The sequence below is a fragment of the Bos indicus genome, chromosome 29, assembly GCF_029378745.1.
Source record: "Bos indicus isolate NIAB-ARS_2022 breed Sahiwal x Tharparkar chromosome 29, NIAB-ARS_B.indTharparkar_mat_pri_1.0, whole genome shotgun sequence".
NCBI classification, from domain to species: Eukaryota; Metazoa; Chordata; class Mammalia; order Artiodactyla; family Bovidae; genus Bos; species Bos indicus.
Genome location: NC_091788.1, coordinates 8740408 through 8765569, shown reverse-complemented (window position 1 = coordinate 8765569; position 25162 = coordinate 8740408). Strand labels below are relative to the sequence as shown.

At 37.5% G+C, this 25162-nt stretch overlaps 1 protein-coding gene across 2 annotated transcripts in view; it reads left to right on the top strand.

Annotated features, from left to right (window-relative positions):
• Window positions 1–25162, top strand: part of TMEM135 (transmembrane protein 135) — a 327021-nt gene that overhangs the window by 115582 nt on the left and 186277 nt on the right. The gene's annotated exons all lie outside the window — the stretch shown is intronic.

The following is a 25162-nucleotide window of genomic DNA, read 5'->3' as shown; positions in this document are numbered from 1 at the left end:
TTGACTCATTGGAAAAGAATCTGATGCTGGGAGGGATTGGGGGCAGGAGGAGAAGGGGACGACTGAGGATGAGATGGCTAGATGGCATCACTGACTTGATGGACGTGAGTCTGGGTGAACTCCGGGAGTTGGTGATGGACAGGGAGGCCTGGTGTGCTGCGATTCATGGGGTCGCAAAGAGTCGGACACGACTGAGCGACTGAACTGAACTGATTCATTCACTTGGGCTATTCTTATTATTCATAATATCCGTAAGTAAGCCTGGATAATTCTCAGTTATTAAACCTATGTGATTGTAGCCTTAGCTATAAATGTCATAAATTATACTTTAACTAGCAGTTTTAAAAATTATGAAGTCTTACAGTTTAATACAGTTTAATTAATGCCCAGGTGAAAGTCTTTAAGTTCTATGTTAGCAAATTTTGGAAAGAAAAATGTAAAATTTAAAAAATTGTATAGTTTTTTCCCCCAGATTTTTAGAGTTGATAGAGAATTAGTTGTTAAAGGGCAAAATGTAGAGGAGATACACAAAAAAGAATTAAATATATTCTCTGGCTTTTGCCCAAGATATGTCTATAAGATGATGGAAGTGTTTTTGTGAAGGTAATATGCCAGAACCAATTACCCACAAGAACACCAGCTGCTAGGATTCAACTTTGCCACAGTTTGATTTAAAAGAAAACACATAAAAGTTAGCATTTACATGAGTTCCTTTTATTTAGTTGGTTGTGACGATGACTGAGGATTCCAGTTTTTCAAAACTTATAATTTGCTGCTAACAATTATTTAGGGTGTGATGTCAAGTGTGGTTCATTTCTGTTTAGTTTAAATATAATTTATGACATTTACCAATCTTTCTATGTAAGTCTTTTGAAACCTTCTTTCTGCAATTTCCTTTATGCCATCAAGCATTCAACAATGCATACATTTTAAACTGGTAAACATATATCTACAGGCTTGTCTCTAGCACTTGTTTTTTAATTTTAAACATGCAGTGTCTTTGATTAAAACATCTGTATTTGATTTTTCAAACATACGGTTTGAAAATGTTGACTCATATGTTTTCTTGTAAGGCTACTTCAATTTAATTAGATTCAGCAGGTATTTATTATGTATCAGCTATGCTAGGCACGTGAGGATACAAAAGAAATACAAAGTGGATTGTAAACTAGTTGGAGAAATTTGATAGATGAACTTGAAAAAAAAGTAAACTGAAAGTATTAAATTCAAAAAGCAATTATAAATACTCTTTCAAATTGCTCCCCTAAGCCTTCCTTTTGCATCAAAAGACATCAACCATCCATCTAGTTGCTCAGGCCAGAAACAGGCATTTTAACTCTTTTCTTCATCTTATACTCTTGGTCCAAATTAGAGCTTCTTGATCTGTTTAAAATTCAGAAAAACCTTCCCTTCTCACTTCTCACTGCAGCCGTGTACAATACAAACACCTCACAAAGCTGGTATCTCTCTGACCTGATCTGCTCTTCTTATTCTTTACACTGGATTGCTTTTGTCTATAGAGTATTTGATGCTTGTTAGTCCTTTATTGGAGAAGGCAATGGCACCCTACTCCAGTACTCCTGCCTGGAAAATCCCATGGGCGGAGGAGCCTGGTAGGCTGCTGTCCATGGCGTCGAGAAGAGTTGGACATGACTGAGTGACTTCACTTTGACTTTTCACTTTCGTGCCTTGGAGAAGGAAATGGCAACCCGCTCCAGTGTTCTTGCCTGGAGAATCCCAGGGATGGTGGAGCCTGGTGGGCTGCCATCTATGGGATCGCACAGAGTCGGACACGACTGAATCGACTTAGCAGCAGCAGTCCTTTATAGCTGTAGCACTTTTGGGGGACAGGGGTGGAGTCTTGGAAATCTATTTCCCTAAAATATTCTTGGCTAGAAACCTTCTTCTTATATGCTTCTTAACCTATTGTTTGGAGAAGGCAATGGCAACCTGCTCCAGTACTCTTGCCTGGAAAATCCCATGGACGGAGGAGCCCGTTAAGCGGCAGTCCATGGGCTTGCTAGGAGTCAGACACGACTGAGCAACTTCACTTTCACTTTTCACTTTTATGCATTGGAGAAGGAAATGGCAACCCACTCCAGTGTTCTTGCCTGGAGAATCCCAGGGACAGGGGAGCCTGGTGGGCTGCCGTCTATGGGGTCGGACAGAGTTGGACACGACTGAAGCAACTTAGCAGCAGCAGCAGCAGCCTTGTTACATCCTAAGAGAGTCTTTACTGTTATAGTTAAAGCAGCTTCCCCTCACCTCTCTAACTTGTACTCTTTTCTTTCTCATGGCTCTTATAAGTAAATTAAATTTTAAAATTTAGAAATTTTCTTATTTGTTTGCTTCATTTTCCCCACACTGTATATAAGCTGCTTAACAGCAAGAATTATTGCTTGTTCACTGACATCCCTAGTATCCAGTGTTTAGAATATAATATGTGCTTAATGAATAGTTACTGAATGGATGGAGATTGGGAGCAAATATTCTAGAAAATGGCAAAGATGAGAGAGAATGACCCCTATCTTCTAAGTTGGTGAACATATTAATAATACCTATTCTTCTTCTTTCTTTCCATTAACTTTGAGACCCAAGTTGTTTAAGCCAACCAAATGAGCTTGTTTTCTCAAGGGAAGGTAAACAAAAGAGTAAGTAGATCTGTTATCAACTGATCTCCTGAGCTAGTAGATTCCTTTGTTGGATGGTTTCTTATGAGTACCAGAATTAGGGATGCTATTTTTCTCTGTATTCTTACTCTGATTCTTTAAATGACATTGAGGAATGTGCTTTTGGTGCCCAGTATAACATTTGGGCCATCTTGTGCTCTTAATGCTGAAACTCCAGTACTTTAGCCACCTCATGCGAAGAGTTGACTCATTGGGAAAGACTCTGATGCTGGGAGGGATTGGGGGCAGGAGGAGAATGGGACGACAGAGGATGAGATGGCTGGATGGCATCACTGACTTGATGGACATGAGTCTGAGTGAACTCCGGGAGTTGGTGATGGACAGGGAGGCCTGGCGTGCTGCGATTTATGGGGTCGCAAAGAGTTGGACACGACTGAGCAACTGAACTGAACTGAACTGAACTGTGCTCTTATCTTCATTTGGTAGAAGATGAAATACTTTGCTATCGAAGGTGAATAGATTCTTAAAAATTGTCATGGGCCACTTAAGGCATCGCAAAGGCAGACAGAGGAGGACTTGTGAGCATGAAAAGGGGAATTATTAGAGACTCCCTCTTATTTTCTTTTATTGAGCAATTTAATGCTGTTTTAGATGCTTTAGAGGAGGGCATGGTAACCCACTGCAGTATTCTTTCCTGGAGAACCCCATGGACAGAGGAGTCTGGTGGACTCTGGTCCATAGGGTTGCAGAGTCAGACACGACTGAAGTGACATAGCATTCCTGCATTTGAAGATCTATTGACACCGTGTTTTTGAGACCTATGTGTGTTCCTTTATGTTCTTCCCATGTATTGCTCTGACTGCCACCTAGTGTGCCAGAATGTTCATCCCTTGATCCCCTGTATGTGCCTTATAATGGCTTTATTGAGATATAAATCATATACCATAAAAGTTATCCCTTTGGAGTGATTTTTAGTACATTCACAGGATTGTGCACCATTAACACCATCTGGTTCATCTAGTGCATTTTACTTGTTCATTCTAGTGATGGACATCCAAATTACTTCCAACTCCTCAGTGTCACGATCAATGTGGTGATAATCATCTTTGTACATGACTGTTTTGTGAATTTCTCTGGATGTGCATGGATAAAAGCTGCTGCTGCTGCTGCTGCTAAGTCACTTCAGTCGTGTCCGACTCTGTGCGACCCCATAGATGGCAGCCCACCAGGCTCCCCCGTCCTTGGGATTCTCCAGGCAAGAACACTGGAGCGGGTTGCCATTTCCTTCTCCAATGCATGAAAGTGAAAAGTCAAAGTGAAGTCGCTCAGTCGTGTCTGACTCTTAGCGATCCCATGGACTGCAGCCCACCAGGCTACTCCACCCATGGGATTTTCCAGGCAGGAGTACTGGAGTGGGTTGCCATTGCCTTCTCCAGGATAAAAGCTAAGAAGGTGTATTTTTAGATTCAGTACTTTCTGGTAAAATGACAGAGTAGCTTGAAATGTGAAAAAGTATCATTATTCTAGTAGTTCATTTGAACATAGATTTATTGGTTCTTTAGGAGATAATTTTGTCTTGTGTTTCTTCGTTCTGTGTTTCTATTTGAATAATTTGATAATTCATCGTAGAGATTTTGGGGTTGGAGGTTGACATTGAATCTAGTAGGTATTCTGCTCCAAGTGTCCTGAAGAACTACTATAGGATCAATTAGGCCAAAGGAAAAAAGGGTGCCATTTTTCTTTAGGAGTGAGATTTCATCATAATTAGTCTTTATACACCTATTTATATACACTGTTTGCCTTGTGAAGGTAATATGTGCTTCAGTTTTCCTTGAAGGTGGGACATACAAAGTAAAGACTTTTTCAGACATAGAAAAGCGGGAATAATTCACCACCAGCAGACCTGTACTAGAGGAAATGTTAAAGTTTGTCAGGAAGTTTTCAGGAAAATAATACTAGTTGGAAATATAGATCTACACAGAGAAATGAAGAGCACTGAAAATGGTAACTGTCAACACCTTGGTAGATATAAAAGATACTTTTCTTATATATCCCCCTTTAAAAGTGTAATTGATTGCAAAAATAATAGCAGTGTAGTTTGTGAGGGTTATACATAGAAGTAATGTTTAACAACATTGATACAGAGTTCAGGAGGGAAGAAATAGAAATGTAATAACAGATTTTTATACCATATGGGACATTGTATAAATCACTTGAAGGTATGTATATTATAAACCTCAGATCAACTCAACTATATGTAACCTACAAGAAGTCACTTTAAAAGTAAAGGGAAAAATAAATTTAAAATGGGTTAAAAGTAAAAGTTTTGATAAGAGATATATTATGCTCACTCTAATTAGAAGTAAGCTAGAGTGGCTGTAATAACAATGGTGCTAGTGGTAAAGAACCTGCTTGCCAGTGCAGGAGACGAAAGAGACTCGAGTTTGATCCCTGGGTCAGGAGGATCCTCTGGAGAAGGGCATGGCAACCCACTCCAGTATTCACGCATGGAGAATCCCATGGACAGAGGAACCTGGAGGGCTGCAGTCCATGGACTTGCAAAGAATTGGACACTGAAGGGACTTAGCACGTGCTCGTGCATGGTAGATTTCAAAGCAGAGCATATTAGTAGAGAGAAAGAGAGTAATTTCATAACACTAAAAGGATAAAGAATTAAGAGGATGTAATATTCCTAAATGTTTATGCATTTAATAAGAGAGCTTCAAAATAAATAAAGCAAAAACTGACAGAACCGCAATGAGAAATAAATAACATCCTTGATATAGAATGCAAAATGAAAATCATGAAGGATACAGAAGCCTTGAGTAACCCTATTAACTAACCTGACATTGTCGATGTTTATAGATCATTCTATACAGCACTATGGAGTGAAAATTATTTTCAAGTATCATCAAAATTTACCATATTCTGTGCTACAAAACGAATCTCAAATGATTCAAGTCATACAATTTATTGTTTGATGTCAATGAAATTAAATTAGAACCAGTAACCAAAAGATATCTAGAAAATCCCCCAATATTTGAATATATCACAAGATAGCAAAAGTAAAGTAGAAAGTGTTTTGAATTAAATGAAAAAAACAAACATATCAAAATTGGTAAGATATTGACTGCCTACTTAGAGGGACATTTGTAACACGAAATGCCTGTTTAGAAAAAAAAAAAAAAAGGTCTTAAGTCAGTGATTTCAGTTTCAACCTTAGGAAGCTAGGAAAAGAAGAGCAGTTAAACCCAAAGTAAGCATAAGTAAAGAAATAGTAAATATTGGAGTGGAAATAAATGAAAAAAAAAAATCAAAACCAAGCAGTCAACACAACTCTAGCTAGTTCTGTGAGAAAATGAATAAAATTAACAAACCTTTAAGCCAGATTGATGAGGAAAAAAAGAGAAAAGATACAAATTACCAGCATCAGGAATGAGAGAGGTTATTCTGTTATAGATTATATAGCTGTTACTGAGTTGGCTGAAACGTTTGTTTGGGTTTTTCCATAGAATCTTATGGAAAAAGCCAAACGAACTTTTGAGCCAACCAATTAAAGTATAGTAACTTGGTAATTGAATACGTTTATGTCCATATATTTGTCAACTTAGGTGAAAAGGTTATATTTCTTTAAGGACTGTTGCTGTTGTCCAGTTGTTAAATTGTGTCCAGCTCTTTGGGATTCTGTGGACTCTAGCATGACAGGCTCCTCTGTCCTTCACTCTCTCCTGGAGTTTGCTCAGATTCATGTCCAGTGAATCAGTGATGCTATCCGACTATTTCATTCTCTGCTGCCTCTTTCTCCTTTGTATCTCAAAAGATATAAACCACCAAAACTCACTCAAAAAGAACAGGTTCTATGCAGGATACAGGATGCTCGGGACTGGTGCACTGGGACGACCCAGAGGGATAGTATGGGGAGGGAGGTGGGAGCGGGGATCAGGATGGGGAACATGTATACACCCGTGGCAGATTCATGTTGATGTATGGCAAAACCAATACAATATTGTAAAGTAATTAGCCTCCAGTTAAATAAATTTATATTAAAAAAAAAAAGATATAAACTGATCAGCCCTTTATTTATTGAAGAAATTGGATTTGTAATTTAAAACCTTTTCCCAAAGAAAATTCCATGCCTGGGTAACTTCCCTGGTGAGTTTCAATAAATATTTATTTTTTTATTTTTTAAATTTTATTTTATTTTTAGACTTTACAATATTGTATTGGTTCTGCCATATATCGAAATGAATCTGCCACAGGCATACATGTGTTCCCCATCCTGAACCCTCCTCCCTCCTCCCTCCCCATACCATCTCTCTGGGTTGTCCCAGTGCACCAGCCCCAAGCATCCAGTATCGTGCATCGAACCTGGACTGGCGACTCGTTTCATATATGATATTATACGTATTTCAATGCCATTCTCCCAAATCATCTCACCCTCTCCCTCTCCCACAGAGTCCAAAAGACTGTTCTATACATCAGTGTCTCTTTTGCTGTCTCGTATACAGGGTTATTGTTACCATCTTTCTAAATTCCATATATATGCGTTAGTATACTGTATTGGTGTTTTTCTTTCTGGCTTACTTCACTCTGTATAATAGGCTCCAGTTTCATCCACCTCATTAGAACGGATTCAAATGTATTCTTTTTAATGGCTGAGTAATACTCCATTGTGTATATGTACCTCAGCTTTCTTATCCATTCATCTGCTGATGGACATCTAGGTTGCTTCCATGTCCTGGCTATTATAAACAGTGCTGCGATGAACATTGGGGTACACGTGTCTCTTTCAATTCTGGTTTCCTCAGTGTGTATGCCCAGCAGTGGGATTGCTGGATCATAAGGCAGTTCTATTTCCAGTTTTTTAAGGAATCTCCACACTGTTCTCCATAGTGGCTGTACTAGTTTGCATTCCCACCAACAGTGTAAGAGGATTCCCTTTTCTCCACATCCTCTCCAGCATTTATTACTTGTAGACTTTTGGATCACAGCCATTCTGACTGGCGTGAAATGGTACCTCATAGTGGTTTTGATTTGCATTTCTCTGATAATTAGTGATGTTGAGCATCTTTTCCTGTGTTTGTTAGCCATCTGCATGTCTTCTTTGGAGAAATGTGTATTTAGTTCTTTGGCCCATTTTTTGATTGGGTCGTTTATTTTTCTGGAATTGAGCTGTAGGAGTTGCTTGTATATTTTTGAGATTAGTTGTTTGTCAGTTGCTTCATTTGCTATAATTTTCTCCCATTCTGAAGGCTGTCTTTTCACCTTGCTTATAGTTTCCTTTGTTGTGCAGAAGATTTTAATTTTAATTAGGTCCCATTTGTTTATTTTTGCTTTTATTTCCAATATTCTGGGAGGTGGGTCATAGAGGATCCTGCTGTGATGTATGTCTGAGTGTTTTGCCTATGTTCTCCTCTAAGAGTTTTATAGTTTCTGGTCTTCCATTTAGATCTTTAATCCATTTTGAGTTTATTTTTGTGTATGGTGTTAGAAAGTGTTCTAGTTTCATTCTTTTACAAGTGGTTGACCAGTTTTCCCAGCACCACTTGTTAAAGAGATTGTCTTTAATCCATTGTATATTCTTGCCTCCTTTGTCAAAGATAAGGTGTCCATATGTGCGTGGATTTATCTCTGGGCTTTCTATTTTGTTCCATTGATCTATATTTCTGTCTTTGTGCCAGTACCATACTGTCTTGATGACTGTGGCTTTGTAGTAGAGCCTGAAGTCAGGCAGGTTGATTCCTCTAGTTCCATTCTTCTTTCTCAAGATAGCTTTGGCTATTCGAGGTTTTTTATATTTCCATACAAATTGTGAAATTATTTGTTCTAGCTCTGTGAAGAATACCGTTGGTAGCTTGATAGGGATTGCACTGAATCTATAAATTGCTTTGGGTAGTATACTCATTTTCACTATATTGATTCTTCCAATCCATGAACATGGTATATTTCTCCATCTATTAGGGTCCTCTTTGATTTCTTTCACCAGTGTTTTATAGTTTTCTATATATAGGTCTTTAGTTTCTTTAGGTAGATATATTCCTAAGTATTTTATTCTTTTTGTTGCAATGGTGAATGGAATTGTTTCCTTAATTTCTCTTTCTGTTTTCTCATTATTAGTGTATAGGAATGCAAGGGATTTCTGTGTGTTGATTTTATATCCTGCAACTTTATTATAATCATTGATTAGTTCTAGTAATTTTCTGGTGGAGTCTTTAGGGTTTTCTATGTAGAGGATCATGTCATCTGCAAATAGTGAGAGTTTTACTTCTTCTTTTCCAATTTGGATTCCTTTTATTTCTTTTTCTGCTCTGATTGCTGTGGCCAAAACTTCCAAAACTATGTTGAATAGTAGTGGTGAAAGTGGGCACCCTTGTCTTGTTCCTGACTTTAGAGGAAATGCTTTCAATTTTTCACCATTGAGGATAATGTTTGCTCTGGGTTTGTCATATATAGCTTTTATTATGTTGAGGTATGTTCCTTCTATTCCTGCTTTCTGGAGAGTTTTCATCATAAATGGATGTTGAATTTTGTCAAAGGCTTTCTCTGCATCTATTGAGATAATCATATGGTTTTTATTTTTCAATTTTTTAATGTGGTGTATTACATTGTTTGATTTGTGGATATTGAAGAATCCTTGCATCCTTGGGATAAAGCCCACTTGGTCATGGTGTATGATCTTTTTAATGTGTTTGTTGGATTCTGATTGCTAGAAGTTTGTTAAGGATTTTTGCATCTATGTTCATCAGTGATATTGGCCTGTAGTTTTCTTTTTTTGTGGCATCTTTGTCAGGTTTTGGTATTAGGGTGATGGTGGCCTCATAGAATGAGTTTGGAAGTTTACCTTCCTCTGCAATTTTCTGGAAGAGTTTGAGTAGGATAGGTGTTAGCTCTTCTCTAAATTTTTGGTAGAATTCAGCTGTGAAGCCGTCTGGTCCTGGGCTTTTGTTTGCTGGAAGATTTTTGATTACAGTTTCAATTTCCGTGCTTGTGATGGGTCTTTTAAGATTTTCTATTTCTTCCTGGTTCAGTTTTGGAAAGTTGTACTTTTCTAAGAATTTGTCCATTTCTTCCACGTTGTCCATTTTATTGGCATATAATTGTTGATAGTAGTCTCTTATGATCCTTTGTCTTTCTGTGTTGTCTGTTGTGATCTCTCCATTTTCATTTCTAATTTTATTGATTTGATTTTTCTCCCTTTGTTTCTTGATGAGTCTGGCTAATGGTTTGTCAATTTTATTTATCCTTTCAAAGAACCAGCTTTTGGCTTTGTTGATTTTTGCTATGGTCTCTTTTGTTTCTTTTGCATTTATTTCTGCCCTAATTTTTAAGATTTCTTTCCTTCTACTCACCCTGGGGTTCTTCATTTCTTCCTTTTCTAGTTGCTTTAGGTGTAGAGTTAGGTTATTTATTTGACTTTTTCTTGTTTCTTGAGTATGCCTGTATTGCTATGAACTTTCCCCTTAGGACTGCTTTTAAAGTGTCCCACAGGTTTTGGGTTGTTGTGTTTTCATTTTCATTCGTTTCTATGCAAATTTTGATTTCTTTTTTGATTTCTTCTGTGATTTCTTGGTTATTCAGCAATGTGTTTTTCAGCCTCCATATATTGGAATTTTTAATAGTTTTTCTCCTATTATTGGGATCTAATCTTACAGCATTGTGATCAGAAAAGATGCTTGGAATGATTTCAATTTTTTTGAATTTACCAAGGCTAGATTTTTGGCCCAGGATGTGATCTATCCTGGAGAAGGTTCCATGTGCACTTGAGAAAAAGGTGAAATTCATTGTTTTGTGGTGAAATGTCCTATAGATATCAATTAGGTCTAACTGGTCTATTGTATCGTTTAAAGTTTGTGTTTCCTTGTTAATTTTCTGTTTAGTTGATCTATCTATAGGTGTGAGTGGGGTATTAAAGTCTCCCACTATTATTGTGTTATTTTTAATTTCTCCTTTCATACTTGTTAGCATTTGTCTTACATATTGCGGTGCTCCCATGTTGGGTGCATATATATATTTATAATTGTTATATCTTCTTCTTGGATTGATCCTTTGATCATTATGTAGTGACCGTCTTTGTCTCTTTTCACAGCCTTTGTTTTAAAGTCTATTTTGTCTGATATGAGTATTGCTATTCCTGCTTTCTTTTGGTCCCTATTTGCATGGAAAATCTTTTTCCAGCCCTTCACTTTCAGTCTGTATGTGTCCCCTGTTTTGAGGTGGGTCTCTTGTAGACAGCATATGTAGGGGTCTTGTTTTTGTATCCATTGAGCCAGGTTTTGTCTTTTGGTTGGGGCATTCAACCCATTTACGTTTAAGGTAATTATTGGTAAGTATAATCCCGTTACTATTTACTTTATTGTTTGGGGTTCAAATTTATACACCGTTTTTGTGTTTCCTGTCTAGAGAATATCCTTTAGTATTTGTTGGAGAGCTGGTTTGGTGGTGCTGAATTCTCTGAGCTTTTGCTTGTCTGTAAAACTTTTGATTTCTCCTTCATATTTGAATGAGATCCTTGCTGGGTACAATAATCTGGGCTGTAGGTTATTTTCTTTCATCGCTTTAAGTATATCTTGCCATTCCCTCCTGGCTTGGAGAGTTTCTATTGAAAGATCAGCTGTTATCCTTATGGGAATTCCCTTGTGTGTTATTTGTTGTTTTTCCCTTGCTGCTTTTAATATTTGTGTTTGATCTTTGTTAATTTGATTAATATGTGTCTTGGGGTGTTTTGCCTTGGATTTATCCTGTTTGGGACTCTCTGGGTTTCTTGGACTTGAGTGATTATTTCCTTCCCCATTTTAGGGAAGTTTTCAACTGTTATCTCCTCAAGTATTTTCTCATGGTCTTTCTTTTTGTCTTCTTTTTCTGGGACCCCTATGATTCGAATGTTGTAGTGTTTAATATTGTCCTGGAGGTCTCTGAGATTGTCCTCATTTCTTTTAATTCGTTTTTCTTTTTTCCTCTTTGATTCATTTATTTCTACCATTCTATCTTCTAATTCACTAATCCTATCTTCTGCCTCTGTTATTCTACTATTTGTTGCCTCCAGAGTGTTTTTGATCTCATTTATTGCATTATTCATTATATATTGACTCTTTTTTATTTCTTCTAGGTCCTTGTTAAACCTTTCTTGCATCTTCTCAATCATTGTCTCCAGGCTATTAATCTGTGATTCCATTTTGATTTCAAGATTTTGGATCAATTTCACTATCATTATTCGGAATTCTTTGTCAGGTAGATTCCCTATCTCTTCCTCTTTTGTTTGGTTTGGTGGGCATTTATCCTGTTCCTTTACCTGCTGGGTATTCCTCTGTTTCTTCATCTTGTTTAAATTGCTGAGTTTGGGGTGTCCTTTCTGTATTCTGGCAGTTTGTGGATTTCTCTTTATTATGGCGTTTCCTCGCTGTGTGTGGGTTTGTACAGGTGGCTTGTCAAGGTTTCTTTGTTAGGGAAGCTTGTGTCGGTGTTCTGGTGGATGGAGCTGTATTTCTTCTCTCTGGAGTGCAATGAAATGTCCAGTAATGAGTTATGAGATGTCTATGGTTTTGGGGTGACTTTGGGCAGCCTGTATCTTGGAGCGCAGGGCTGTATTCCTGTGTTGCTGGAGAATTTTCTTGGTATGTCTTGCCCTGGAACTTGTTGGCCCTTGTGTGGTGCTTGGTTTCAGTGTAGGTATGGAGGCGTTTGATGAGCTTCTGTGAATTTATGTTACCTGGAGTCAGGAGTTCCCTGGAGTTAGGGTTTGGACTTAAGCCTCCCGCTTCCAGTTATTGGTCTTATTTTCACAGTAGTTTCAAAACTTCTCCTTCTGAACAGCACCATTTATAAAACATCTACGTTAAAGATGAAAAGTTTCTCCACTGTGAGGGCCACCCAGAGAGGTTCACAGTGTTATATGGAGAAGAGAAGAGGGAGGAGGGAGTTAGAGCTGACCCGAATGAGATGAGGTGGAATCAATAGAGGAGAGAGTGGGCTAGCCAGTAATCACTTCCTTATGTGCACTCCACAGTTGGACCATTCAGGATGTTCACCGAATTATACAGAGAAGAGAAGAAGGAGGAAGGAGACAGAGGTGGCCAGGAGGATAAAAGGGGGAATGAAAAGGAGGGAGACAGATCCAGCCAGTAATCAGTTCCCTAAGTGTTCTTCACTGTCTGGAACACACAGAAATTCACAGAGTTGCATATAATAGAGAGGGGTTAGGGAGGAGACACAGGTGACCTGGTGGAGAAAAAGGAGAGTCCAAAGAGGGAGAGAGCAGTTAAGCCAGTAATCTCGCTCCCTAGTGAAAAATGGGTACTGAAGATTGGGTTCTTAAAGGTACAAAATTGGTAACAAATACATAAAAGCAAAAATTAAAAATCTAGAGTAGAGTTTGGAATTTCAAAAATACAATGTTAAAAAAAGAAGAAGGAAAAGAAAGAGAGAAAAAAAAAGTCGCAAAAATTATAAAGAAAATATAGGTACAAAATTGATAACAAATACCAAAAAGGAAAAGTTAAAAATCTAGAGTCTGGAATTTCAAAAATACAATGTTAAAAAAAAAAAAGAAGAAGAAAAAGAAAGAGAAAAAGCAAATGAAAACAAACCAAGTTGCAAAAATTATAAAGAAAATATAGGTACAAAATTGATGACAAATACCAAAAAGCATAAATTAAAAATCTACAGTAGAGTTTGGAATTTCAGATATACAATGTTATATAAAAGAAAAAGAGAAAGAAAGAGAGAGAGAAAAAAAAGTCACAAAAATTATAAAAAAAAAAAATATATATATATAGGTATAAAATTGATAACAAATACCGAAAAGCTAAAATTAAAAATCTAGAGTAGAGTTTGGAATTTCAAAAATACAATGTTAAAGAAAAGAAGAAAAAAAAGCAAGGTCACAAAAATTATAAAAAATATATATATGAAGTTTGCTTTAAAAAAAAAAGGGTCTTTTTTTTTTTTGCAAAGTAATATTAGGTTATAAAAGTGAAAATTAAAGGAATAATAGAGGACTTAAAATTTTTTTAAAAATTAAAAAAAAAAAAAGAATGATCATAAAAGTAGTAAAAATATATCTAGGACTTTCTCTGGTTTTGTTTTGGGTGTTGTGGGTTCAGTTCATTTTCGGCTCGTTCCTTGGTCCGACTTATATTTCTCAAGATCTATAGGCCCCTTCCTATGTATTCAGTTGTAACCACAGGGTTTTAATCTATTGCCTGTAGCTTCCAAGGCGGTTCCCTCTGTTACAGCTTCTTCTGTTTGCTGGTCTCTTTAGTGTCTGGTTTCCGCCCTGACACAAAGGGGACGGTGGTGGACACTTTTTTTTTTTTTTTTTAGGCTCACTTGTTCAGTCGCGCTGTGGGGAGGGAGGGACGCTGCAAACAAATAACACTGGCGTGTGCTTGCAGTGCCTCAGCCACACTGGGCCTGCCCCCACACACAGTGAGTGTAGCCTCCCTGCCCATACTGCTCAGGCTGTAGGTTGCTCCAGGAACCATCTGTGGCCGGCCCTGGGCTTCCTGCACCTCCCAGGTCCAAGCCGCTCAGGTTCAGGCACTCGGATAGTCCTCAGAGGCGCAGACTCGGTTGGGCCAGCGTTTTGTGCCCTTCCCAGGTCCGAGCAGCTCAGGTGATGAGGTGTTTGGTAAGCGTGATTGCTGCGACTTATCGCCTCCCCTCCGCTCCGTTATCTAGGTGTACAACTGGCGCACCTTCTCAGGCGGATGTTGACCGTCCAGACCCCCAAGAAGTTTTAGTTAGCAAAGAAGCCTGCTTATAGTTTTATAGATAATGTCTCTCTGGAGCTGCGATTTCCCCTTTCTGGCTCTGGCTGCCTGTCAGCAGAGGGGGACGGTCTGCAGCCAGCTATCTCTGTACAGTCTGTTGTTCCGTGCGCGGGCCTGGTGGTGTCTTAGGTTAGGGCTGGCTTTTTGCGTGGTAGATATCCCACAGTCTGATTTGCTAGCCCAAATTATTTCACTCAGATAGTGCTGGGGGTATTCAGGCCAGATCCTTATTCTAAGGGGTGCAGCCTGCGCCGTTCCTCCCTGCCCAGCCCCTGCTTGCTAATGGCGGATGCAGGCATCTGCGCTGCTTCTCCGCTGGGAGAGTTACAGTAGGGCTCCTAATCTGCAGGTTTTAATTGTTTATTTATTTTTCATCCTTGTTATGTTGCCCTCTGTGCTCGGCACAGATTCGGCAGCGAGAAGGTTTCCTGGTGTTTGGAAACTTCTCTCTTTTTAAGACTCCCTTTCCGGGAGGGCACTCCGTCCCTCCCTCTTTTGTCTCTTTTTTTGTCTTATATATTTTTTCCTACCTCCTTTCGAAGATATGGGTTGCTTTTCTGGGTGCCTGATGTCCTCTGCCGGCATTCAGAAGTTTTGTGGAATTTACTCTGCGTTTATATGTTCTTTTGATGAATTTGTGGGGGAGAAAGTGTTCTCTGCGTCCTACTCCTCTGCCATTTTAGCTCCTCCCCTCAATAAATATTTAAAGAAGACATGATACCAGTTCTACTCATTCCACTAAAACTGCATCAGAAGGTTGAAGAGAAGCAGTCACTTCAGGATCCATTCTCTGAGGCCAGCATAATTTTGATACCAAAGCAAGACAAAGACACTATAAGAAAACTGAAACGACGGACTCAGAATTCTCTTGAATTTAGACACAGTATTCTTAACAAAAGTTTAGCAGATCAGTCCAATAATACCATGTTCAAGTGAGGTTTAGCCTAGGAATTCAAATTTAGCTTAACATTCAGAAGTCAATTAATGTAATGGACTTACCAACATACTTAGAAAAGTCATCTTAACAGAGTCAGAATAAACTTTTGACAAAAAGTTCTCATAAAACTAGATCAGTGGTTTTCGGTCAGCAGGAGTGATTTCATACCCCGGGAGTGATTGTTATTGGCAAGATACAGAGATAGTATCGATTCTCAGGACTGAGCGCCGCTGGCACTCATCAGTTTGAATCCTGGTTTACCACCTTCTAGTTTTTTCTCAGTTTCCTCCTCTGTCAAATGGAATAATTAATACATTTTTTTTGTGATTATTATGAAGATTAATTAATGTCATCCAAGAGGAATAAGAAGCCCTTAAAGCTAACATTTCTTTACTGTGATAATTACTCTAATAAATGAGAAAAAAATACATAATTCATAGAAATATATGTTTGCACAGAGAGTGTAAGATGTTAGTGTATCTATATCTATATATATTATGATAAAATCGGTAAGTAATTACCATTATGGCTTAGGTCTGGCCTGGGAGAGTGTGACATCACCACATCAATCATAGAAACATTTTAAAATTATAGACATTGTTCCAAAGAGGAAATAATATTTGGGTTATTAACATTACATAGTCATTTTCATTGGAGAAGGCAATCGCACCCCACTCCAGTACTCTTGCCTGGAAAACCCCATGGACGGAGGAGCCTGGTAGGCTGCAGTCCATGGGATCACTGAGAGTCGGACAAGACTGAGCAACTTCACGTTCACTTTTCACTTTCATGCATTGGAGAAGGAAATGGCAACCCACTCCAGTGTTCTTGCCTGGAGAATCCCAGGGATGGGGGAGCCTGGTGGGCTGCCTTCTATGGGGTCACACAGACTCGGACACCACTGAAGTGACTAAGCAGCAGCAGTAGCAGTATAGTCATTTTCATAATATGAGATTAGTTTCCCAGAATGCTTTGTGTGAAAGCTGATTTGAAGATAGGTTCTGGGACCCAACCTGCCATAGTCACCTTGTTTACTTGAACCTAGCTATTCACTTTTCCAGTTCTGTCTTCTTTTACTAAATCCAGACGGTGCAAGTCATTATTAATAAAGTCTGGAAACACAGCTGTCCTTAACATGGCTACAGAGTATATGTAGATCTGCATTGGGAAGTGACCCTCCTACCTAGCAAGGAAGAAGACAGAAGAAATGCTTAATTTATTTTTGTCCTTCTCTCTGCTTTCCTTAGATAAGCCAAGAATTATTTTTTGAGGGCGTGTGTGTGTGTGTGTGTGTGTAGAGCATGAATTTAAAGGGAAGTTATGAATGAAGTTTGCCAATAAAGGTTCGTCTAGTCAAGGCTATGGTTTTTCCTGTGGTCATGTATGGATGTGAGAGTTGGACTGTGAAGAAGGCTGAGCACCGAAGAATTGATGCTTTTGAAGTGTGGTGTTGGAGAAGACTCCTGAGAGTCCCTTGGACTGCAAGGAGATCCAACCAGTCCATTCTGAAGGAGATCAGCCCTGGGATTTCTTTGGAAGGACTGATGCTAAAGCTGAAACTCCAGTACTTTGGCCACCTGATGCAAAGAGTTGACTCATTGGAAAAGACTCTGATGCTGGGAGGGATTGGGGGCAGGAGGAGAAGGGGACTACAGAGGATGAGATGGCTGGATGGCATCACTGACTTGATGGACGTGAGTCTGAGTGAACTCCGGGAGTTGGTGATGGACAGGGAGGCCTGGCGTGCTGCGATTCATGGGGTCGCAAAGAGTCGGACACGACTGAGCGACTGATCTGATCTGATCTGATGAATGAAGTTTAACTTTTTTTTGCCTTTCAAATATTTAATATATGAGTTTACAGTTTTTGATTTCTTTTTATTTTTTTCACTAAAACAAACTTTTCATTGTCTGGAATTTTGTCTTCTATGTCTGTCTTTATAATTTCTTGCAGGAATAACCAGAATGCTTTGTATTTGATGAATAATACCTCCATAGTATCATGTTTATCTAATACCTTTATAAATGCTTTTCACATACCTTTTTGCATTTAACATACCAAAGCTACCTAGTTAAAAATAGGCATGATAGATTTTATTATACCATTTATAGATTATGAGAACAGCGTGGAAGGTTATGTGACTTTTAATCTCATATTGATGATATATAATAAGGTAATATTGAAACCTCAGGTTTTAACTGGGTTTATTAGTGCTTTTTCTAGGTTACTGTATCCTACCTGAAAGGTGTTGGTTGATGACTTTTTAGAATCTAGACTTTTTTAATGAATATTAAAAATAATCCTTAAATGTGGCAACAGTTGCAGTACAGAGCATGATTGTTTTCATTTATGGTCTTTTAATTAAGGTTAAATCTGGAAGTCTGGAATGTAATGGCAGTATTTAAAAAAATTTAGCACTGCTGTGACAGCTTTAGACAGTAGCATGGGATATTAACTCAATACACTTCTGTGTTAAATCATTTTATGTCACTTTGGTCAGGAAGGTAAGCATTAATTGTATTTCTAGGAGTTAAGTTATTCCAGTGTGTTGTATTTTAAAGTCAAAGGAAAAATAAATTACTTATTTATATTCAGTTAGCCAACAATTTAAGTTCTGAAAAAGCTTCTTTTAGTGCTTTACTAAATTTTGTAGCTCCTTGGTCATCTGTCAGTATTCTACTGGGTTTTTATGATATTTAAGTATTTTTTTTGTATTTTGATATTAAAAAATATGATCTAATGTAATCTAATCAATATTTGGTAGTTTTTAAAACAGAAGCAAAGAGCTATGACTTTTGTAGTGTGGCATTTATCATGTTCATTCTTATTGTGAGATACAAATTTAGTTACAAAGCTAAATATCACCTTTTAATCATCTATACAAAAACATTAAAATGTTTGTCACCCTTAAAGAAAATACAAAGGTAAAAAGTAAAAGTATACTAATTAAGGGCTTAAATACCTTAATTAAAAATAATGCATTATATGTTAAAAATTTTTTTGGAGGAAACGATGTAGATTTTGTATCATTTGTTAAATTATATGACTGGCATGTGATAAAAAGGGGTCTATGATTCTTTTTTTACAAGTTAATCTTGTACCATTTAGTGATATTTTTTAGCAACTTTCATAAACATAGCATGATATTAAACTAACAATTAGTTGTATTGCTTATCAGAAATAATACATTGTTTGAGAAATTACATTTAGATGTATCCTACAATGTATGAGTTCTTGAATTTTTTGCATTCTGACATAAGATATGCTGTAATTGGTTCGTTCAGTAAAGTGAGCAGTACAATGAAGAAATTGAAGAGATACAGCTGGGTTTAATGTGTAGGAGAAAAATAGCTCATTTGGAATATGCTTTTAAGTTATGCCCTTTACACCTCTAATAGCAATTAGCAAAGTAGAGGATGAAATGTCCTGGCCTAACTTGTAAATATCATTTGATGAAAAATAATGGACTCTATTATTTTCATTTTGCTGAAACAGTTGCAGGTAAGGACTATTCATACTAAAACTTGACCTTGTACTTGTGAAGTATTTATTTAAAGAAAAATAGAAAAATAAAAGAGAAAGGAAAAATGAAAGGAAAATAAAAAGGCATTTACTTAAAAATGTACTTGGGCTACACAGACCTAAATTTTTCAGATCTGGCATTTATTATTTCACCTTTGCAATTATTTTGTTGTTGTTAGATGTTTATTATAAATAGACATTTAATCAGATCAGATCAGATCAGTCGCTCAGTCGTGTCCGACTCTTTGCGACCCCATGAATCGCAGCACGCCAGGCCTCCCTGTCCATCACCAACTCCCGGAGTTCACTCAGACTCACGTCCATCAAGTCAGTGATGCCATCCAGCCATCTCATCCTCTGTCCTCCCCTTCTCCTCTTGCCCCCAATCCCTCCCAGCATCAGATTCTTTTCCAATGAGTCAACTCTTCGCATGAAGTGGCCAAAGTACTGGAGTTTCAGCTTTAGCATCATTCCTTCCAAAGAAATCCCAGGACTGATCTCCTTCAGAATGGACTGGTTGGATCTCCTTGCAGTCCAAGGGACTCTCAAGAGTCTTCTCCAACACCACAGTTCAAAACCATCAATTCTTCGGTGCTCAGCCTTCTTCACAGTCCAACTCTCACATCCATACATGACCACAGGAAAAACCATAGCCTTGACTAGACGAACCTTTGTTGGCAAAGTAATGTCTCTGCTTTTGAATATGCTATCTAGGTTGGTCATAACTTTCCTTCCAAGGAGTAAGCGTCTTTTAATTTCATGGCTGTAGTCATCATCTGCAGTGATTTTGGAGCCCAGAAAAGTAAAGTCTGCCACTGTTTCCCCATCTATTTCCCATGAAGTGATGGGACCAGATGCCAATAGAGATATTTAAAAGATTTAATTCTATTCTGTAAAATCGGCACTTGTGACAGGATCTGGTTTATTGTATTTGTTAGTGATAAGTTGACTTTCTAGCCCTGAAACTCTGGCAGCAACCTGGTGCAGGCCAAGAGAGAGACGAAAACAGGGCCGTGGACAAGGAATAGTGGTGTGGAGTCTGGAGACTTACATCCTGGGATCAGTGTTCACACCAGTTAGTGTTCATATCTTTTGACTCTGTGAACCCTGGTTGTTAGTCTGGGAATCCTGAGATCTTTTCAGTATTAATTCAGTACTGTATTTTGTTACTAAGAGAGACTTCCCAGCCATGGCTGTGTACTTACTGCTTGTATTATGATCTTGGTCAAACCGTTTTACTTCTGCCTTTATTTTCTCAGCTGGCATAATTGGCATCATAATAGCTCCGACTTCACAGAGCAATATTGTGAAAATTAAATATGATAGTACATATAAGACTTACTAGTGAGTAGGAAGGTCTCAATAATATTTGCTTTTATTATTGTCTTTGTTATTTCTGTGATTGAGTTTGATCATGTTTGTGAAGTCTTCTAAGCATGGGAAAATGTTATCTGTGCTTCCAGGAAAGGTGTATTTTTTGAAAACTTGTATTCTATGGAGGCACAGATTTCCTTAATTTTAGAACAAAATCTTTGTACTTTTATCTGGTCTTGTAACATTCTGATACAGAATTCAACTATTTAGGTATCTAAAAATAATTCATTTCACTCCTCTTTTTCCTTCAAGGTATATAGAGTATTGATTAGATAAAGAAGAGTTGATGTCTATTTTTATGTGGTTTTAGTAGGTTTGAATTAGAAATGGAAATATAGTCATTGATAATACTATATGGTAGATTGTGCTGTTTTTCCTCCAGGGAGCGCAAAACATTTTAGAAGTGTCAACATATTATAGACATTTTTAATTGTCTCTCTTGCTGAGGAAGATATAACAAGTGAGAATATTTGTTATATCTGAGGAACTTGCAAGTGTAAAATATTTTTACTCCCTTGTTTTTTCTCTTTGCTATGGATATTATAATCGGAGAAGGCAATGGCACCCCACTCCAGTACTCTTGCCTGGAAAATCCCATGGACGGAGGAGCCTGTTAGGCTGCAGTCCATGGGGTCGCTGAGAGTCGAACACGACTGAGCGACTTCACTTTCACTTTTCACTTTCATGTATTGGAGAAGGAAACAGCAACCCACTCCAGTGTTGTTGCCTGGAGAATCCCAGGGACAGGGGAGCCTGGTGGGCTGCTGTCTATGGGGTTACACAGAGTCGGACATGACTGAAGTGACTTAGCATAGCATAGCATGGATATTATAAAAAGAAAAAAACGTAAAGTAATTTGTCCTGAAATTGTCAGGTAAATAAGATACAGGGGTTCTCTGCTAATGTGTAAGAAAGCAAGGAAAAGGTGAACTGTTGTGAGACACCAGAGTCACGTTTTAGACTGATCAGAGACATCGATTATTCCTTAGTCTGCAACTGAAGTATAGGCTGCAATACAGGAAGACGTCATTCGTATTTCAAATTGAACAGTTTTTTAAGTTATAGTCAAGTGATTTTATTCGTCTTGAGAGCTGTGGTTGACCCCTACCCTACCTCATCCCAGTCTCTCTTTTAGGTGAACACTGTTATGGTCACCTTCACTTTTTTCTTACACAGCAGAACTATAGTTACATTGAGTTTACTGCCTTTGATGTCTATAAATTGTGTAAACTTAGCTGGCATTGACTTTTAATTTTTTACATCTAGCTGATATAGGGAAGAAATATGTTAAATTTAGAAATACTCACTCTTATGAAACAAAAAGAAAAGAAAAACAGAGAAATAGTCAGTCTTTTTGTGGCTATGTGCCTTGTGGGATCTTAGTTCCGTGACCAAGGATTCAGCCCAGGCTGCAGTAGGGAAAGTGTTTGAGTCCTAACCACTGAACTTCCAGGGAAGTCCCAGAAATATTCACTCTTGAATAGAATATTCATGATTCAGCCTTTTTTGGAGTTCCGTTTATAAGAAAAGTTTTTTTTTATCACTTCAAAGTTTTCCTTTCAACACAAAATAAAGTCTTATGCACACAGCAGTTTTAATGTCGCAAATGAAAATGAAGAAGAGCAAAGCTTGTAATATTTAAATTACTGGGCTAGTTAGTTTTGAATCAATCTCAGAAGATGTTTGGGAAACTCATAGCATAGTCTTAGAAATTCATTAAATGTTAAATTGACTTATGTAGAATTTGATTTATTTAATTCATTAGCAAAATTAAACAAACATATCAGTCTATTGTTTCCTTTTCTTTTTTCTGAAAATGTAGATTAAAGTAATTGTGGTTACTTTAGTAAATCTGAAGATTACAAAGAGGTTTATAAAATCGTTTTTGATTTTCACTTTTGAAGAAAATCAAATCAATTAAGATTCATTCTGTTTTAAGGTTCATATTGTTTTATAATTTTTACCCTTCATCAATTACATATACATACATATATATGTATATGTGTGTGTGTGTGTGTGTATGACCATAACTGTTAATTGATGTGCCATAACTTCATGTGTTGACATAGTGTGCAATGTAAAGTCTGTATTTTCTACATCTAGAATCAATAGAATTCATTGGGTAATACTTTTATTGTGCTTAAGTTCAGAAAACAGTGACATTGAAAGCGTATGCTTTGCTAACATATGGTTTCAATTTGCATTTTAATCAGAATATGGAAGTCATTACTCTGACATCTGAAACTGAGGTAGCAATAAAAAATTATCACTAACAAGACAGCAGACACAATTTATTTTGTGTTTATTACTGGGTGGCCTTCTTGAAACTTTCCTGAACTTAATTGAATCCAGATATTAGAAATTGCAATTAAATTATGATATTTATTTTGGATGTATTTCAGTTGAACTATCTTAATAGGATTGATGTAATTTATGATTAATATCTATAACATTTATATCATGTGTTCACACACAGCATATATGTATGTACATATATAAATGTGTAGAGAAAGGATTATTTGAAAATGCTTAATGACTTAATTTTTGTTAATATCTGTAAATTGAAATATTGGTGAAAAAAAGAATTTTAGATTTTATTCTAAATATTTTGAGTTTCTAATGGCAGAAAATGAAGAGGAACTAAAGAACATCATTATGAGGGTGAGGGAGGAGAGTGAAAAAGCCACCTTAAAACTCAGTATTAAAAAACTAAGAAGATGGCACCAGGTCCCATCACTTCATGGCAGACAGAAGGGGAAAAGGTGCAAAGCAGTGACAGATTTCCTCGTCATGTGCTCTGAGATCACTGTGACTGGTGACTGCAACCATGAAATTAGAAGACAATTGCTCTTCGCAGCAGAACTATGATAAACCTAGACAGTGTTAAGAAGCAAAGACATCACTTTGCCAACAAAGGTCCATATAGTCAAGGCTATGGTCATGTAAGGATATGAGAGCTAGACAATAAAGAAGGCAGAGTGCCAAAGAATTGATGTTTTCAAACTGTGGTGCAGGAGAGGACTCTTGAGAGTCCCTTGGACAGCAGGGTCAAACCAATCAATCTGAAAAGAAATCAACCCTGAATGTTCACTGGAAGGACTGATGCTGAAGCTGAAGCGCCAGTACTTTGGTCACCTGATGTGAACAGCTGATTCATTAGAAAAGTCCCTGATGCTGGGAAAGATTGAAGGTAGAAAGAAAAGAGGGCGACAGAGGATGAGATGGTTGGAGGGCATCACCGATGCAATGGACATAAACTTGGACAAACTCCAGGAGATGGTGAAGGACAGAGAAGCCTGGCGTGCTGCAATCCATGGGGTTGCAAAGAGTCGGACACGACTTGGCGACTGAACAACAGCATTATTGCTATAATAATTTACAACAGAAGATGAAATTTCATTCATTTATGTATTTTATTTAAACTAGAATATGTAGTCACAATTGTTTAAAACACTATTTAATAAATTATTAAAACAATTTAACTTACAATGAGAATACTAAAATGTACACTGTTCTGTGATTTAGAGCTTTGTTATATTTGTGAAATAATTTTAGTTTGTGTACTCAGCAAATACATTTTTATTCTTCACATGCTCCATACATTGAATTAAGTGTCAGAGAAAGCAATACTGAATTAAACAGGGTTCTTGTCCTTGAGAAACTCAAGGTTTATTGAAGCATAAACACCAGCAAGTAGATATATTACAGTATCATATGGTACATAGTATTTTAGCAATGTGGAGGAAAGAACAGTTGGCAGGAAAATGTAAGGAAAGGGTTTCCTGAGGAGGCTGCGTGTGAAAGATGAGTAAAGAATTTCCCAGATAAGTAAACAAGGCAAAGGTAATTCTCAGGAGAGCAGTAACAATATATGCAAAAAAGTTGGAGTCCTGAGCCCTCACAGAGTCAGTCATCCTTGTCAGTTTATTCATTCTTTATTCAACTCATACTGACTATGCATCTATGTACAGTGTTGAGTGCTCTGTATATCATAGCTATCATAGTGAACCTGATAGACATGCTCTGTCATAAAATTCAGTGTAGTGTGAAGGAATAAACAAGTAATTAAAATCATAGTGGGTTTACAGACAGGGAAACCAAGAATGTTATAGATGTGTATAACAAAGTTAAATATAGGAGAAGCTTCTGGATTATTAAGGAGTGGTATGAAATGGGACTGGATGGGGATTTGGGTCTTACTGTGAAGGGCGTTATATACTGAGTATAGGATTAAATAACATTAAAAAAATTAACTGTTTTCTGGGCTATATAAAACAGATAGCATGATCAAACTTTGTATTTTAGGACAATCATTCTGAAAGTACTGTTAAGGATGGATTATAGTAGGGATGGATTTATAATGTGGCCAATTGGGAGATTTTTATAATGTTTGGTCTTCCTGGTGGCTCAGAGGGTAAAGTGCCTGCCAGCAATGCTGGAGACCTGGGTTCGATCCCTGGGTTGGGAGGATCCCCTGGAGAAGGAAAAGGAAACCCACTCCAGTACTGTTGCCTGGAAAATCCCATAGATGGAGAAGCCTGGTAGGCTACCGTCCATAGGGTCGCAAAGAGTCGGACATGACTGTTTTGTGGGCCATACAAAACAGATAGCATGATCAAACTTTGTATTTTAGGACAATCATTCTGAAAGTACTCTTAAGGATGGATTATAGTAGGGATAGATTTATAATGTGGCCAATTGGGAGATTTTTATAATGTTTAGTCAATAAACAATTTCAGTTGCTCAGAATTGACATTTAGACTGGGAAGAGAAGACTGGGATGTGTCTTTCTGTCTGATTTTTTAAACCATTTTTTCTCTGCCACTTTATACTGTATTCAGGAGGCTTCAAGTAGATGTCTTCTGCCTATCTTAAATGATACATCATAAAGCAAATTAGTAGTCTTGTTCCACATCCTTACACTGTAGCCA